The sequence below is a fragment of the Scyliorhinus torazame genome, unplaced genomic scaffold (genome assembly GCF_047496885.1).
Source record: "Scyliorhinus torazame isolate Kashiwa2021f unplaced genomic scaffold, sScyTor2.1 scaffold_520, whole genome shotgun sequence".
Lineage (NCBI taxonomy): Eukaryota > Metazoa > Chordata > Chondrichthyes > Carcharhiniformes > Scyliorhinidae > Scyliorhinus > Scyliorhinus torazame.
Genome location: NW_027308247.1, coordinates 69,337 through 85,199, shown reverse-complemented (window position 1 = coordinate 85,199; position 15,863 = coordinate 69,337).

Genomic DNA, 15,863 nt, shown 5'->3' with positions numbered 1-15,863 from the left:
TCCATAACTAATTATACCATGTTGCCATGTTTTGTAGTTTCAGGCCACCACCCCCGCCGGACTCTTTTTTAACAGGGGGTGAATGTGGTATTCTAGGTATTATGGTACCTGACAGGATAAAGCACCATTGGTGGAAACTGTATGCTTTCTATTGGTAGAATGTATGGTAGCTCCGCCCTGATAGGCGGGGTATAAGAACCCGTGCCGCCCCAGCAGCCTTCATTCTGTACCTGAGCTGCTGGGGAAACATCTAGCTTATTAAAGCCTTCAGTTGGACTACAACCTCGCTTTAGTGGTCATTGATCGTGCATCAAGTGAAAAGACCCATGTTCTGATAAATTTGAAGAGAACATTGAGATCAGAATTATTCTGCTCTCGTGGGTCGGATCTGGAATAACGATGAGTCAGATTACAGGAGGGAGATAGAGAATCGAGTGGCGTGGTGTAACGACAGCAATCTCTCCCTCAATGTCAGCAAAACTAAGGAGCTTGTCACTGATATCAGGAAGCAAAGTATCGAACATACCCCTATCAATGGTGCCGAGGTGGGGATGGTTGACAGCTTCAAATTCCTAGATGTGCACATCGCCAACAATCTGTCCTTTTTCACCCACATCGATGCTACGATCAAGAAAGCACAACAGTGCGTATTCTTCCACAGGAAACTAAGGAAATTCGGTATGTCCACATTGACTCTTACCAATTTTGGAGATGTCCCATAGAAAGCATCTTATCTGGCTGCATCACAGCCTGGTGTGGCAACTGCTTGACCAAAAACCGTAAGAAACTACAGAGAGTCATGAACACAGCCCAGTCCATCATGCAAACCTGCCTGCCATCATAGGATGTGGGCATCGCTGACTAGGCCAGCATTTATTGCCCAGTCCTAATTGCCATTCTTCAGAGGGCATTTAAGAGTCAACCACATTGCTGTGGGTCTGGAGTCACATGGAGGCCAGACTGGGTAAGGATGGCAGTTTTCCTTCCCTAAAGTTCATTAGTGAACCAGATGGGTTTTTACAACAATGGACAATGGTTTCATGGTCATCATTGGACTTTTAATTCCAGATTCTTACTGAATTAAAATTTCACCATCTGCCATGATAGGACTCGAACCCGAATCCCCAGAGAATTACCCTGGGTCTCTGGATTACTAATCCGGTGACAATACCACTGCGCCACAGTTTTCCCAAGAGTTTAATACATCGAGCTGGATTGGAAATCGCGGGATTTCCCAATGTAATGATCCTGTTTCTTGACCGGCAATGTCCGCCAGCATTATTGATGACAGGAAGTGGTGGATTGGCGGGAGTCGGGCCTGCTGATTACCTCAGTAGGCATCAGGTGGAGGCAGAGGCAGGATGACGCTGAGGTGGTCAACTTAAAATGCTATTTCCTTCACTGTTACTGATGCGACCATCAATTCACTCAAAGACACGAGGAGAAGTAAACCGTGGTTTTAATCAGCTTAGAACAGTGCCTGCCTTCGACTGGTACAATACTGGGAACTGCCTACAGGTCAGCTGCTCTTTATACTTCCTCTTAAGGGGAGGAGCCATTGGCGGAGCCCGTACATGCCCCAACACATCACCCTGTGGGTGAAGCCACACAATGGCCCATAGGTGGAGCCCACAGGGTTAACAACATAACACAACAGCAGAACGTATACAAATGCACTGGTGAATTATTAACACTATACATTCACCACATTCACCCCCTGTTAAAAAATGAAGTCCGGCGGGGGTGACGGGCTCATAGGTTCAGCCGGTCCAGCGCACGGATCATGCGCTGTGATCGCCGAAGCACTGGTGTTGCAGCCGGTCCGGGTGGCTGTGGAAGTGGGTCCGGTGCGGGCACAGGCGTGGACTCAGGGAGCGGCTCTTCTGGAGCTTCATTCCTGTGGACCGGCGTGGCGGGTGGGAGGGAGCGCGGGAGCCATATTGGGGTGGGGGCGCTGGACATGGTAGGTTGGATGGGATATTGTGTGGGGGCTGCGGTGGTGGTGGTGGAGCCTGCGGGCGCAACGTCCCGGAGAGAGACGGTATCTTGAAAATGAAATGAAAATGAAAATCGCTTATTGTCACAAGTAGGCTTCGAATGAAGTTACTGTGAAAAGCCCCTAGTCACCACATTCCAGCGCCTGTTCGGGGAGGCTGGTACGGGAATTGAACCGTGCTGCTAGCCTGCCTTGGTCTGCTTTCAAAGCCAGAGATTTAGCCCTGTGCTAAACAGCCCATCGGGGTGTTCAACATGAGCATATTGTGGGTTGGAATGTAGGAGCTGGACCCTCTCTACCAAGGGGTCGGTCTTACGGCTCCGAACGTGTTTTCGGAGGAGGACTGGTCCCGGTATCTTCAGCCAGGACGGAAGTGAGGCCCCTGAGGTAGCTCCCCTAGGGAAAACAAACACGCGGTCATGAGGAGTCTGGTTTGTGGCCGTGCAAAGGAGGGACCTGATAGAGTGGAGCGCATCGGGGAGGACCTGCTGCCAGTGAGAAACTGGGAGATTCCTGGACCGCAGGGTCAGTAGGACGGTCTTCCAGACCGTCACGTTGTCCCTCTCCACCTGCCCGTTTCTCCTGGGGTTTTAACTGGTCGTTCTGCTCGAGGCAATGCCCTTACTGAGCAGGTACTGATGCAGTTCATCGCTCATGAACGACGAGCCCCGGTCACTGTGGACATAACTGGGGAAACCAAACAGGGTGAAGACACTATGCAGGGCTTTAATGACAGTGGGAGTGGTCATATCGGGGCAGGGGATGGCAAATGGGAAGTGGGAGAACTCATCTAATGATGTTGAGAAAGTATGTTTGGGCTTATTGGAGGTGAGGGGCCCTTTGAAATCAATACTGAGGCGTTCAAAGGGCCGGGATGCCTTTACCAGGTGGGCCTTATCCGGTCGATAGAAGTGCGGTTTACACTCCGCACAGATTTGGCAGTCCCTGGTCATGGTTCTGACCTCCTCGGTGGAGTAGGGCAGGTTGCGAGCCTTGATATAATGGGCGAGCCGGGTGACCCCCGGGTGGCAGAGGTCATTGTGGATAGCCCGTAGTCGGTCATCTTGCGCGCTGGCGCATGTGCCGCGGGACAGGGCATCTGGGGGCTCGTTGAGCTTCCCAGGACGATATACTATATCGTAGTTCTAGGTGAAGAGTTTGATCCTCCACCTCAAGATCTTATCGTTCTTGATTTTGCCCCACTGCGTATTGCCGAACATGAAGGCTACCGATCATTGGTCGGTGACGAGGGTAAACCTCCTGCCAGCGAGGCAGTGCCTCCAGTGCTGCACGGCTTCCATGATGGCTTGGCATTCTTTTTCGACCTAGGAATGTCGAATTTCAGAGGTGGTGAGGGTCCATGAAAAGAACACTACCGGCCTGCCTGCTTGGTTGAGGGTGGCGGCGAGAGCGACCTCCGATGCGTCGCTCTCCACCTGGAAGGGGATGGACTCGTCCACCGCGCGCATCGCGGCTTTGGCAATGTCCACCTTGATGCAGCTGAAGGCCTGGCGGGCCTCAGTTGCCAGTGGAAAAATGGTGGCCTTAATTAGTGGGCGGGCTTTGTCCGCATGCTGGGGGACCCATTGGGCATAATAGGAGAAGAATCCAAGGCACCTCTTCAGGGCCTTGGGACAGTGAGGGAGAGGGAGTTGCAGGAGGGGGCACATATGATCAAGGTCGGGCCCTAGGACCCCCATTGTCCACGACGTAGCCGAGGATGGCTAGTCTGGTTGTGTGGAAAATTTATTTCTCCTTGTTGTAGGTGAGGTTGAGTTTTTGGGCGGTTTGGAGAAATCGGTGGAAGTTGGCGTCGTGGTCCTGCTGATCATGGCCGCAGATGGTGACATTGTCCAAGTACGGAAATGTGGCCCGCAGCCCATACTGGTCCACCATTCGGTCCATTGCTCTTTGAAACACCGAAACCCAATTCGTGATGCCAAAGGGGACCCGGAGGAAATGGAACAGGCGGCCGTCTGCCTCAAAAGCCGTGTAGTGGCGGTCCTCCGGGCGGATTGGGAGCTGGTGGGTATGCAGACTTCAGATCCACCGTGGAGAACACGTGGTAGTGTGTGATCTGATTTACCAAGTCTGCAATCCGGGGAAGGGAGTACGCATCGAGTTGCGTGTACCGGTTAATGGTTTGGCTGTAATCAACTACCATCCAGAACTTTTCCCCGGTCTTGACGACCACCACCTGAACTCTCCGGGGGCTATTGCTGGCCTCGACGACTCCCTCCCGCAAGAGATGCTGGACCTCGGACCTAATCAACGTCCTGTCCTGCATGCTATACCGCCTGCTTCTGGTGGCGACTGGCTTGCAGTTGGCGGTGAGGTTTGCGAAGAGACTGGGAGGGTCGACTTTTCGGGTCGCGAGGCTGCATATGGTGAGTGGGGGTAGGGGCCGCCCGAACTTAAGAGTAAGGCTCCTGAGGTTACATTGGAAGTCGAGTCCCAATAGGAGAGGAGCGCAGAGGTCTGGGAGCACATATAGTTTAAAATTAGCGTACTCAGCATCCTGTATCGCTATGGTTGCAGTAGTGCACCCTTGGATTTGCACCGAGTGCGACCCAGAGGTGAGGGAGATGGTTTGTTGCATCGGGAAAATTGGGAGCGAGCAGCGTCTTACCTTGTCTGGGTGAATAAATCTCTCTGTGCTCCCGGAGTCGAAAAGGCAGGACATCTCGTGCCCGTTAACCCGGACAGCCATCATGACAGCTCCGGAGGTGCTTGGGTCGCGACTGGTCCAGGGTGACCGCGCTGAGTTGCGGGTAGCCGGCGGCGTGATCGGAGGTGCTGGGGCGGCCCCGTGATGACTGTCCGTGTAGATCGTACGCGTCGAGCGGTGTAGCAGATGGCGGCCAAGATGGCGGCCCCCGTTGGTCGAGCGTGGCGGGTGGTGAGGAAGATGGCGTCCAAGATGGCGGCCCCCATTAGTTGTACATGTTGTGAGGGGGCGGAGTCGGCAGACACGCTGCCACATTGCGGGGTTTGCAGGCCTGTGAGTCTGAGGAGCAGGTCTGTGAGTTAGAGTTCTTAGAGCTGGCGAGGCAGACCTTGGCAAAGTGTCCTTTTCGCCCGCAGCTGCTGCAGTTCGCGTTGCGGGCCGGGCAGTGCTGCAAAAATAGCAGGGTAGCCTCCCATGATGGGCGGGCGGCCGCGCGGCACAGGCCTGGGGTAGTCTCTGGTCGGAGGCCCACGAGGGGGTCGCGTGGTCGGCCGGGAACGCAGTAAGGCTCTGAAAAGCAACCTCCAGAGAGGTGGCTAACTTTACCGTGTCGTCCTGTCCTGGGCCCCTTTTTCGAGCAGGCGCTGTCTCACATAATTCGACCGGACTCCCGCCACGTAGACGTCTCGGACGGCGAGCTCCATGTGCCGAGTGGCCGTAACGGCCTGGTAATTACAGTTGCATGTGAGGGCTTTGAGGTCGCGTAGGTAGTCATCTGGCAACTCCCCGGGGCGCTGGCGGCGAGTGGTGAAGATGTGTCGCGCGTAGACCTCGTTCACAGGCCGTATGTAGATGTGTTGGAGCAGCGCGAGGGCATCTGTATAGGAGGCGGCCTCGTCAAGCTGGACTGAAATGCGATGGCTCACCTGTGCGTGGAGGAGGCTCAGCTTCTGTTCATCAGTGACAGATGGCGTGGACGACGCGGCGAGGTCGGGCCTTGAAGCATCGAAGCCAGTGCGAAAATATTTATTTCGCCTCCACGGCCTGCGGATCGAGTTCTAGTCTGTCAGGTTTGAGGGCTGATTCCATAGTTGTATATAAGCTAATTAAATTGATGCAACCATCAATTCACTCAAAGACACGAGGAGATGTAAACCGTGGTTTTAATCAGCTTAGAACAGTGCCTGCCTGGACTTCTGGTGGCGGCAATGAGTGAGTGAGCCGCACATTCGGGGGCTCTCACTCCGGCGGGATTTGAGGACCTGGTTCCCCGGTTTTGCGGGGCTATGAAAGGACGGCCACGGGGGGCTAAGGAGCGAGCAGAGCTGCATGGAATTGCGGGAGAGCAGAAAGCAGCGCAAACGGGAGAGGAAGGGACAAAGGCATGGTGCAGGGGAAGCTGACCCGGGAACAAAGATGGCGGACCTGCGGACCTCGGACCCGGCGATCCAGCAGGTGCTAGAAAACATGCTGCAGGTGATAAAGAGCAGTTTTGAGTCGTTGAAGCGGGATAACTTGGACCCACTTCAGAAGGCAGTGGATTAGCTGAACCAGAGACTGGATGCCCAGGACGAAAAAGTTAAGGAGCTGGGGGAGGCGGTGGAGGAGCAGGCGGACGCGCAGACAATTGCTGCGCTAGAAGTCGACGGGTTGAAGGAGAGACAGAGAAGACTGCTGGACAGAGTAGAGGAGCTGGAAAATAGAGCCCGTAGACAAAATCTGAGGATCATCGGCCTCCCGGAGGGGGCGGAGGGAGCTGATGCCACAGCGTTCGTGGCGGACCTGTTGATGCAGCTGATGGGGGCTGAAGCCTGTCCACGACCGCCGGAGCTGGAGGGGGCACACAGAGTACAGGTGAGACAGGTGCGCCCAGGGGGGCCCCCCCGTCCGATGGTGATTAGGTTCCACAGGTTTGTGGAGAAGGAGCGGGTGTTGCAGTGGGCAAAGAGCGCTAAGAGCAGCACGTGGAATAACAGTGTCCTTCGCATTCACCAGGACCTAAGCCAGGAGGTGGCCAGGCGGCGAGCAGCCTTTAAACAAGTTAAGGAGGTGTTGTTCAAAAAGCACGTGAAGTTTGGTCTGCTCTTCCCGGCCCGTCTTTGGGTTACGCATCAGGGCCAACACCACTACTTCTCCGGGCCCGAATAATCGATGGACTTTGTGAGGGATCAGGGGCTGGTCTCGAAAAAAGGACCCACGGACGCAAGCTAGGGTCCGGGAATTACTGGTTGAAGGGGCGCCTACTGTGCCTGGACTGCAGGTCGACTGTTTACTGCTTTAAAGGTGCCTTGTGGTGTATTTTGTGAGGACAGTTTTTGCCTGTGGGGGATGTGGGGGGAGGGTATCCCCCCCGTGGGGGTGTGGGGGGAGAGTATCCACCCCCCCCCCTTTCGAATGGTCTTTTTCCTTTTTTCTGTTTTTGTTTCTCTCCTTTTTTTTCCTGTTGTGGTGGGTACCTTTTGTTGGGCTCTCTGAGTGCGCTGGAGCCTGTATTGTAACAAAAGGGTGGCCGGTCAGTAATGGGGATTAAAGATGTTGGTTGGGGGCTTTTGTTTCATTTATGTCTATGGTTTTCATGTTTGTTCCGGATGGGGGATGTACGGGTACTGGGTTATTGCGGTGTTATATATATATATATATATTTTTGGGTGCTCAGAAAGGGACGTGGGTTGACACTTTTCTGTGTACACAGCTGGGACTGTATTGTACCCGGAGCAGCCTCGCGTTGCTGTTTGATGTTTACATCTTGGTTGATCTTTCCCATCTTAGTGAGACTGCTCCAGTGGGTCGGAGTGGCGGATGGTGTGCTGGGGAGTGGGGAGATGAGGTCGGGGAAACAATGGAAGTGAGACAAGGGGGTGCTGGAGCAATGAGTCACCGGGCTAGCAGATTGGCTAGTCAAGGGAGTCAGGTGGGGGGGGAGAATACAGCCAGTGAATGGCAGGGGTGGGGTTATCGGGGATGTTGCTGGGGGGGGGGGGGAGGAGGGGGAGTTATTTTGCTGACGTGGGGGGGGATCTGAAGTAGGTAATGGAAAGGAGGTCGGGGGTGGAGGCAGCCAAGAGGCGAGCCAGGAATGGCACGGCGCATGGGCCGGGCCCAAGAAAGGTTATGGCTGACCGGCAGCGGGGTGGGGGGGGTGGGGGGGAGGTTGTGCCCCTCAACCAGGCTGATCACCTGGAATGTCAGAGGACTAAATGGGCCAGTTAAAAGGGCACGTGTGTTCGCGCATTTGCGGGCTCTAAAGGCGGACATAATTATGTTGCAGGAGACACATCTGAAAGTGTCTGACCAGACTAGGCTAAGGAAGGGCTGGATCAGCCAGGTTTTCCACTCGGACTTGGATTCTAAGTCCAGGGGGGTAGCAATTATGATCAATAAGCGGGTTCAATTTGAGGGGGAGGGCGTAGTCGCAGACGGCGGGGACAGATTCCTTATGGTAAGGGGCAAGCTGGAGGGGAGAAGAGTGGTGCTGGTGAACATATATGCGTCGAACTGGGATGACGTTGACTTCATCAAAAGAGTGCTGGGGAAGATCTCGGACCTAGACTCACGTAAGTTGATAATGGGGGGGGGGGACTTTAATACTGTCCTTGACCCGGGGCTGGACCGGTCATGTCCCAGAACGGGCAGACTCCCAGCAATGGCAAGGGAGCTGAAAGGGTTCATGGAGAAAATGGGGGCTGTGGACCCATGGAGAGCCAGATAGCCGACGGGAAGGGGCTACTCGTTTTATTCGCGTGTTCATAAAGTATATTCTAGGATTGATTTTTTTATCGTGAGCAGGGACTGTGTAGGGGAGGTAAAGAATACGGAATACTCGGCAATCACTATCTCGAACCATGCCCCGATACGGGGGAGGTTTCAGCAGCGACTCTGTGGGAGGCGCTGAAGGCAGCAGTGAGGGGGGGAGCTGATCTCAATTCGGGCTCACAGGGTCAGGGCGGACATAGCAGAAATGGACAGATTGGTTAGGGAAATTCACCGGATAGACGAGGAGCATGCGGGTCCCCGGGGGAGGATCTATTCAGGGAGAGACGGAGATTGCAGGCGGGACTGGGGGTGCTATCCACGAGTAGGGCCGTGGAACAACTTAGGAGTGGTGTATGAGCATGGGGAGAAGGCCAGTAGATTGCTAGCGCAGCAACTCAGGCAGAGGGAGGCGACCAGGGAAATAAGTAGAGTGGCCGATGGGGAGGGGAGCAGAGTGGAGGACCCGGCAGGATTGAATAAGGTATTTCGGGACTTATATAGTAAGCTGTACATTTCAGAACCCCCGGAAGAGCCGGAGGAGATGAAAAGGTTCCTGGATGGACTGACCTTCCCAAAAGTAGGCAGGGGACTAGTGGACGGGCTGGGGGCCCCGATTAGAGCGGAGGAGGTATTGGGGGGCCTAAAGGCCATGCAGTCGGGGAAAGCCCTGGGACCGGATGGATACCCAGTAGAGTTTTACAAGAAGTTCTTGGAGATAGTGGGACCGGTCCTGACAAGGGTTTTTAATGAGGCAAGAGACAGAGGGACCCTGCCACCGACGATGTCGCAAATCACCATCTCGCTGATACTGAAGCGGGACAAGGACCCGGAATCCTGCGGGGGGTGGTGGAACATAGGGTCTCTCTCTATGCGGACGACCTGCTCCTGTACGTGTCGGACCCACTGACCGGGATGGAAAATATACTGGAAACATTGAGGAAGTTCGGCCGATTTTCAGGGTACAAATTAAATATGGCCAAGAGTGAGATGTTTGTGGTGCAGGCAAGGGGCCAGGAGAATAGACTGAAGGAGCTGCCATTTAGGCTGGCTGGGGAAAGTTTCCGGTACTTGGGGATACAGGTGGCACGAGACTGGGGCAGGTTGCATAAGTTAAATTTGACTCGGGTGGTGGAACAAATGAAGAGGGAGTTTCGGAGATGGGATGCTCTCCCGTTGTCACTGGCGGGGAGGGTGCAGACTGTAAAGATGACAATCCTCCCTAGATTTCTGTTCGTCTTCCAGTGCCTCCCGATCTTTATCCCGATTACGTCTAAACAGCACACCCTCAACAGATTTTACAATATAGGAGCATGGTGCTGCTTGTCATATTACAGTTGCAGTGTTCGTTGTCTGACCTGGACTTTTTCTTGTGCTTGTGGTATCGATTTTGTATGTCACCTGCCTTGAAAACTGGTTTGTCTGTTTGTTTTGGAGCAAATATGAATTTATGAATTTCATTGTCATGACATTTAGTTTGTCTGAACAATGCCCATGATATGTTTTGGACTGTGCTGTTACATTGTCCTTCATGTGCAGAGTTGTACCATGTTGTACAGGTTGTTGTTTCGTTGTTATTTTTGTTGTGCTTGGTGACTGGTCCTTGTGGGTAATTTGAGTAATTCTCAAAGTTATTGGTATCAGTGTCCTTTGTGGTATCTGGGGCGTCATTCTCCGACCCCCCGCCGGGTCGGAGAATGGCCGTTGGCCGCCATGAATCCCGCCCCCGCCCCCGCCAAAGTCTCCGGTACCGGAGATTGGGCGGGGACGGGAATCGGGCCGCGCCGGTTGGCGGGACCCCCCGCTCAATTCTCCACCCCGGATGGGCCGAAGTCCCGCCCAGAAATTGCCTGTCCCGCCGGCGTGGTATTTTCCAGCGGGACCAGGCGGCGTGGGCGGGCTCCGGGGTCCTGGGGGCGGCGTGGGGCGATCTGGCCCTGGAGGTTGCCCCCACAGTGGCCTGGCCCGCGATCGGGGCCCACCGATCCGCGGGCGGGCATGTGCCGTGGGGGCACTCTTTCCCTTCCGCCTCCACCATGGCGGAGGCGGAAGAGACTCTCCCCACTCCGCATGCGTGGGAAACTGTCGGCGGCCGCTGACGCTCCTGTGCATGCGCCGCATTTCCGCGCCAGCTGGCGGGGCAACAAACACCATTTCCGCCAGCTGGCGGGGCAACAAACGCCATTTCCGCCAGCTGGCGGGGCGGAAATCCCTCCGGCGCCGGCCTAGCCCCTCAATGTTGGGGCTCGGCCCCCAAAGAGACTTCGCGATGCCCATCTGATTGGCGCTGTTTTATGCACCAGTCGGCGGACATCGCGCCGTTGGAGAGAATTTCGCCCCTGATGTTTCATTGAGCTTTATGGTTTGAGGTTTCTGTGAATGATCTGATGTTGCATTGTTCTTGGTGACATCAGTCATTTCTGGTTGATTTGATTCCTCATTGATTCCTTGGTGCTCCTCTCCTGGAATCATTTCTGGTTGATCTGATTCATCTTTGATCTCTTGGTGCTCCTCTTCTGGAGTCAACATCTTCAAGTTTTCAGTTTCTTGTCGGTTGTCAAGAGTAGATGAGGTCTTAATTGATGAGGTCTCACTGGATGTGGTCTCACTGGACTCATGAGTAGTTTCATTTTGATTGTTAAGTGCTTCTGTGTAGTCGAGCTGAGATCTGTCAGTCTCGCTGTGATCTTGCACATCTTATATGGTGATTGTGATCACTTTGTCACTATTCTCACATACAGTGGGTAGACTTTCATTGTCTTTTTAGTAGTTGTTTAAATGAGGTGGATGGACCTTCATAGTCTTCTTCGTGCATGGTTGTCACTCTGGAGGCTTTAATTGCTTCCATTCTGGAGTCTGTCAACGATCTCTCTGTAGAGGCTTCCATCACTGTCTGTGTGGAGTCTTCCATCGCTCTCTGTGTGGAGTCGTGCAGTGTTCTCTCTGTGGAGATGATCAGCGCTCTCTCTACGGAGCCGTTCTGTACTCTCCTAGTGGCGTGGTTTTCTTCTTGGCTATTTGACAGGTTGTTGTCATCCAATGTATCAACGATCTGCCATTCCATCATGGTATTGGATTCATCTACCATGAGTAGAGTCGTATTGAACTTTTCAACTGTGTTGCTGATCATCATATCCAAATAACTCAGCCATGTCTGAGTAGTAATCTACAATAAACAAAGCATCTTCTTTAGTTTTGGATTTGCTAATGTGCTTTTCATGTTGGATGCTGCAAACTGCTTATTCCAGGGTGCTGCGAAAGTTATTTTCAACAGTTGATTGAAATTCAAGCAATGTTCTGCCTTTCGAGGTGAAAATTTGGGCTTTGTAGCTTTAAAACTCTTATTTTTAATTTTCAGGCAGTTTCCCTTTAAGTGAGCATGGTCTGAGTCTTCTGACATCATGATGCTCATGACGTCATGCGTAATCATCGATTGCGCATGTGCAAATCAATTTTCATCCTGAGTGCGCTCCTTTTTCAACTGCGCTTGCCCAGCTTTTTGCGCATGCGCAGAATGGAATTTTGCGGGTTTGCTTCTTTTCTGGATGTGCACATGTGCGTACTGCTCTCGCTCAAGATGGATGCCGTTCAAAACGTGCATCTTCTTCACTTTCAACATTGCCTCTACCTCGTGGTGAGTTTTCGCGCCGTTCTTTCTTTGAATAAATTCAAGGTATTGATTTTTTTTTGTTCATGCGATATGCACTTTTCTATCACGGTTTTTAGAGTTAGTCATTTTTTTGTAAAAGTGATTCCCTTAAACTTTCATCTCAGAGTCCATCAACTAATTGATCCCTGATCATTGAATCTCGTAAATCAGCAAAATTGCAGGCTTGTGCTAGTAACTTGAGGTCTGTAACAAAAATTAGTGATTGGCTCGCTGTGTCTCTGGGACCTACTACAAAATTTAAATCTTTCCAGGATCTCATTAGGCTGCATTTTGCAGTGGTCGTCAAATTTTGCGATTATCACATTAAATTTAGTTTTGTCTTCTTCTTCCAAGTAATTAAAGGATTTATAGATCTCTACAGCTTGCTGACCTGCCAGGGACTGTAGCTGTGCTATTCTTTTTGCTTCAGAGGCTGTATTAAAGTCACTAGCTTCCATATATATTTGGAACTGCTGTTTAAACATTTTCCAGTTACTACTTACATTACCGGTAGTTTTCAGCTGCCGTGGAGCTTGAACGTGCTCCATTGAATTGGTTGGTCATCGAGGAACCGAATGCTGTGAAGTCTTCCACAGTCGAACAGTCGGTACTTTATTTTCTTTCTTTTTTCTAATCTAATCTAACTAGTACTGTTCTTTTAAAGCCAATTATCCCAGTACCATGTTTTATTACACTTCTGGTAGCACAAAGAACAAAGAGCAAAGAAAAGTACAGCACAGCAACAGGCTCTTCGGCCCTCCAAGCCCGTGCCGACCATGCTGCCCGACTAAACTACAATCTTCTACACTTCCTGGGTCCGTATCCCTCTATTCCTATCCTATTCATGTATTTGTCAAGATGCCCCTTAAATGTCACTATCGTCCCTACTTCCACCACCTCCTCCGGTAGCGAGTTCCAGGCATCCACCACCCTCTGTGTAAAAAACTTGCCTCGTACATCTACTCCAAACCTTGCCCCTCGCACCTTAAACCTATGCCCCCTAGTAATTGACCCATCTACCCCGGGGAAAAGCCTCTGACTATCCACTCTGTCTATTTCCCTCATAATTTTGTAGACCTCTATCAGGTCGCCCCCTCAACCTCCGTCGTTCCAGTAAGAACAAACCGAGTTTCTTCAACCGCTCCTCATAGCTAATGCCCTCCATGCCAGGCAACATTCTGGTAAATCTCTTCTGCACCCTCTCTAAAGCCTCCACATCCTTCTGGTAGTGTGGCGACCAGAATTGAACACTATACTCCAAGTGTGGCCTAACTAAGGTTCTATACAGCTGCAACATGACTTGCCAATTCTTATACTCAATGCCCCGGCCCATGAAGGCAAGCATGCCGTATGCCTTCTTGACTACCTTCTCCACCTGTGTTGCCCCTTTCCGTGACCTGTGGACCTGTACACCTAGATCTCTCTGACTTCCAATACTCTTGAAGGTTCTACCATTCATTGTATATTCCCTACCTGCATTAGACCTTCCAAAATGCATTACCTCACATTGGTCCGGATTAAACTCCATCTGCCATCTCTCCGCCCAAGCCTCCAAACAATCTAAATCCTGCCGTATCCTCTGACAGTCCTCATCGCTATCCGCAATTCCACCAACCTTTGTGTCGTCTGCAAATTTACTAATCAGACCAGTTACATTTACCTCCAAATCATTTATATATACTACAAACAGCAAAGGTCCCAGCACTGATCCCTGCGGAACGCCACTAGTCACAGCCCTCCAATTAGAAAAGCATCCTTCCATAGCTACTCTCTGCCTTCTATGATCTAGCCAGTTCTGTATCCACCTTGCCAGCTCACCCCTGATCCCGTGTGCCTTCACCTTTTGTACTAGTCTACCATGAGGGACCTTGTCAAAGGCCTTACTGAAGTCCATATAGACAACATCCACTGCCCTACCTGCATCAATCATCTTTGTGACCTCTTCGAAAAACTCTATCAAGTTAGTGAGACACGACCTCCCCTTCACATGTATGTTCAAGTATGTTATGTTATACTACTGAATGTAATATCTGTTACTCAATACTGTTGTTGGTGAGGTTTTCTGAATCTTGATGAAAGAGACGCGAAGTCGTCCAGTAATAACAAAAGATTCATTGAGTAACGAAAACAATAATTTCATGTGTTCTTTACTTTAATATTAATACGAGCATTAAGGTTAACAAGATCCAAATACAATAACTATGTTTTAATTGCACTAACACTCTGAGCTAATCTACACTCCTTCTCTCTCATCACAGTACACCCAAAAAAGACCAGGGAGCAGAATGAGCTTGCTTTTATACCCCTGTTAGTACTGCCCTCTAGTGATCATCTGATTCTACTGATTACACATGCACATACATGCAGAAACAGAGATCTCTACACTGGCCGTCATGGCTGGGTGCCCTGGCCACTGAGGCCACCAGCTACCCACCCCCTGGGCTGCATGCGTCAGACTATCTAACACTGTTGTCTTCTATTTCTCCCCCCAGGAGAAGGCTGCCCATAACTGCCGGAAGCAGGGGACGAATGGAGGAGGCCCGCTGGACCTGCGGCCCCTTCCCATGGCTGAACAGAGGGCCCTGGACGTGTACGGCAGCACAGAGGAAAGGGAGGTCACTGGGGTGGAGATCGGCTGTCGGCGAGGAAGTGAGACCCCGCTGAGTTGCGGTTCTACTTGTCACATGATAATAATAATCACTTATTGTCACAAGTAGGCTTCAATGAGGTTACTGTGAAAAGCCCCGGGTCGCCACATTCCTGTTAGGGGAGGCCGGTCTGGGAATTGAACCCGCGCAGCTGGCATTGTTCTGCATTACAAGACAGCTTTTTAGCCCACTGTGCTAAACCAGACTCATTGTATCAACCCCCACAACACCACCCTCACCCTCACCCCTACCCTCACCCCCATCCTCACCCTCATCCCCACTCTCCTCACCCCCCCCCCCCCCCCCCCCCCCCCCGCCCCGCCACCACCACCCTTCAGCCCACAGTCTAAACATGCGCCTTGTCTTGTGCCTGGCAGGACCTTCTGGAGATGGGGTGAGTCCATCCGGTGTCTCCCACCCACACTCAGTGCCACAGACAGAGCCCCCCCACTGTGTGCCGACCAGTGATGAGGAGAGCAGCACGGACAGCAGCCCTCAGCAAGAGACCAAAGACACCCCGGAGCTCGAATCCGGAGATGAAACTGATTTCCCATCACAGCTGTCTCCATCACCCTCCACATCCCAGAGACACTCACCTCGGTTGGGCATTTTAGTGAAGAGGCTCCTGGGACACTATCTGGTGCACACCACACAGCTGCTCCGGTACATCAGGTGGAGGTAGGAACTCCTGAGGGGGCAGACAGTCGGAGATCGGGCCAATCCCAGGAACTGGCTGTCGTCCAGACTGGTTTCAGGCTTCTGGAATGGATGGGCCCATCTCTTGTTGAGATGCAGTTACAGAGCCAGAGACAACATGAGGAGATGTCGGCATCCAGCACCTGAAGGTGCAGTTGGAGGAGTCCAACCGTGTGCAACAGCAGGAGGAGGTTCCGACCATGCGTGACATGCAGGCCAACACCACACAGGTGGCGTCCGTGGCGGAGGCCTTGGGGGCAAGGGTTTTGACTAAGGATCAGCACGTTGAAGGCCTGGGGACTTCTGTACAGGTGGAGGCCAGAGACAGGGCTGCCCTCTCACAGGCAGCCATGTGCCAGCGCCACCTGGACATCGTAGCGGCGCTCCTCAGCATGGCCCAGTCACAGCGGGCCATGGCTGGGAACATCGGCGGCATTGCCCAGCCACTGGCTGACA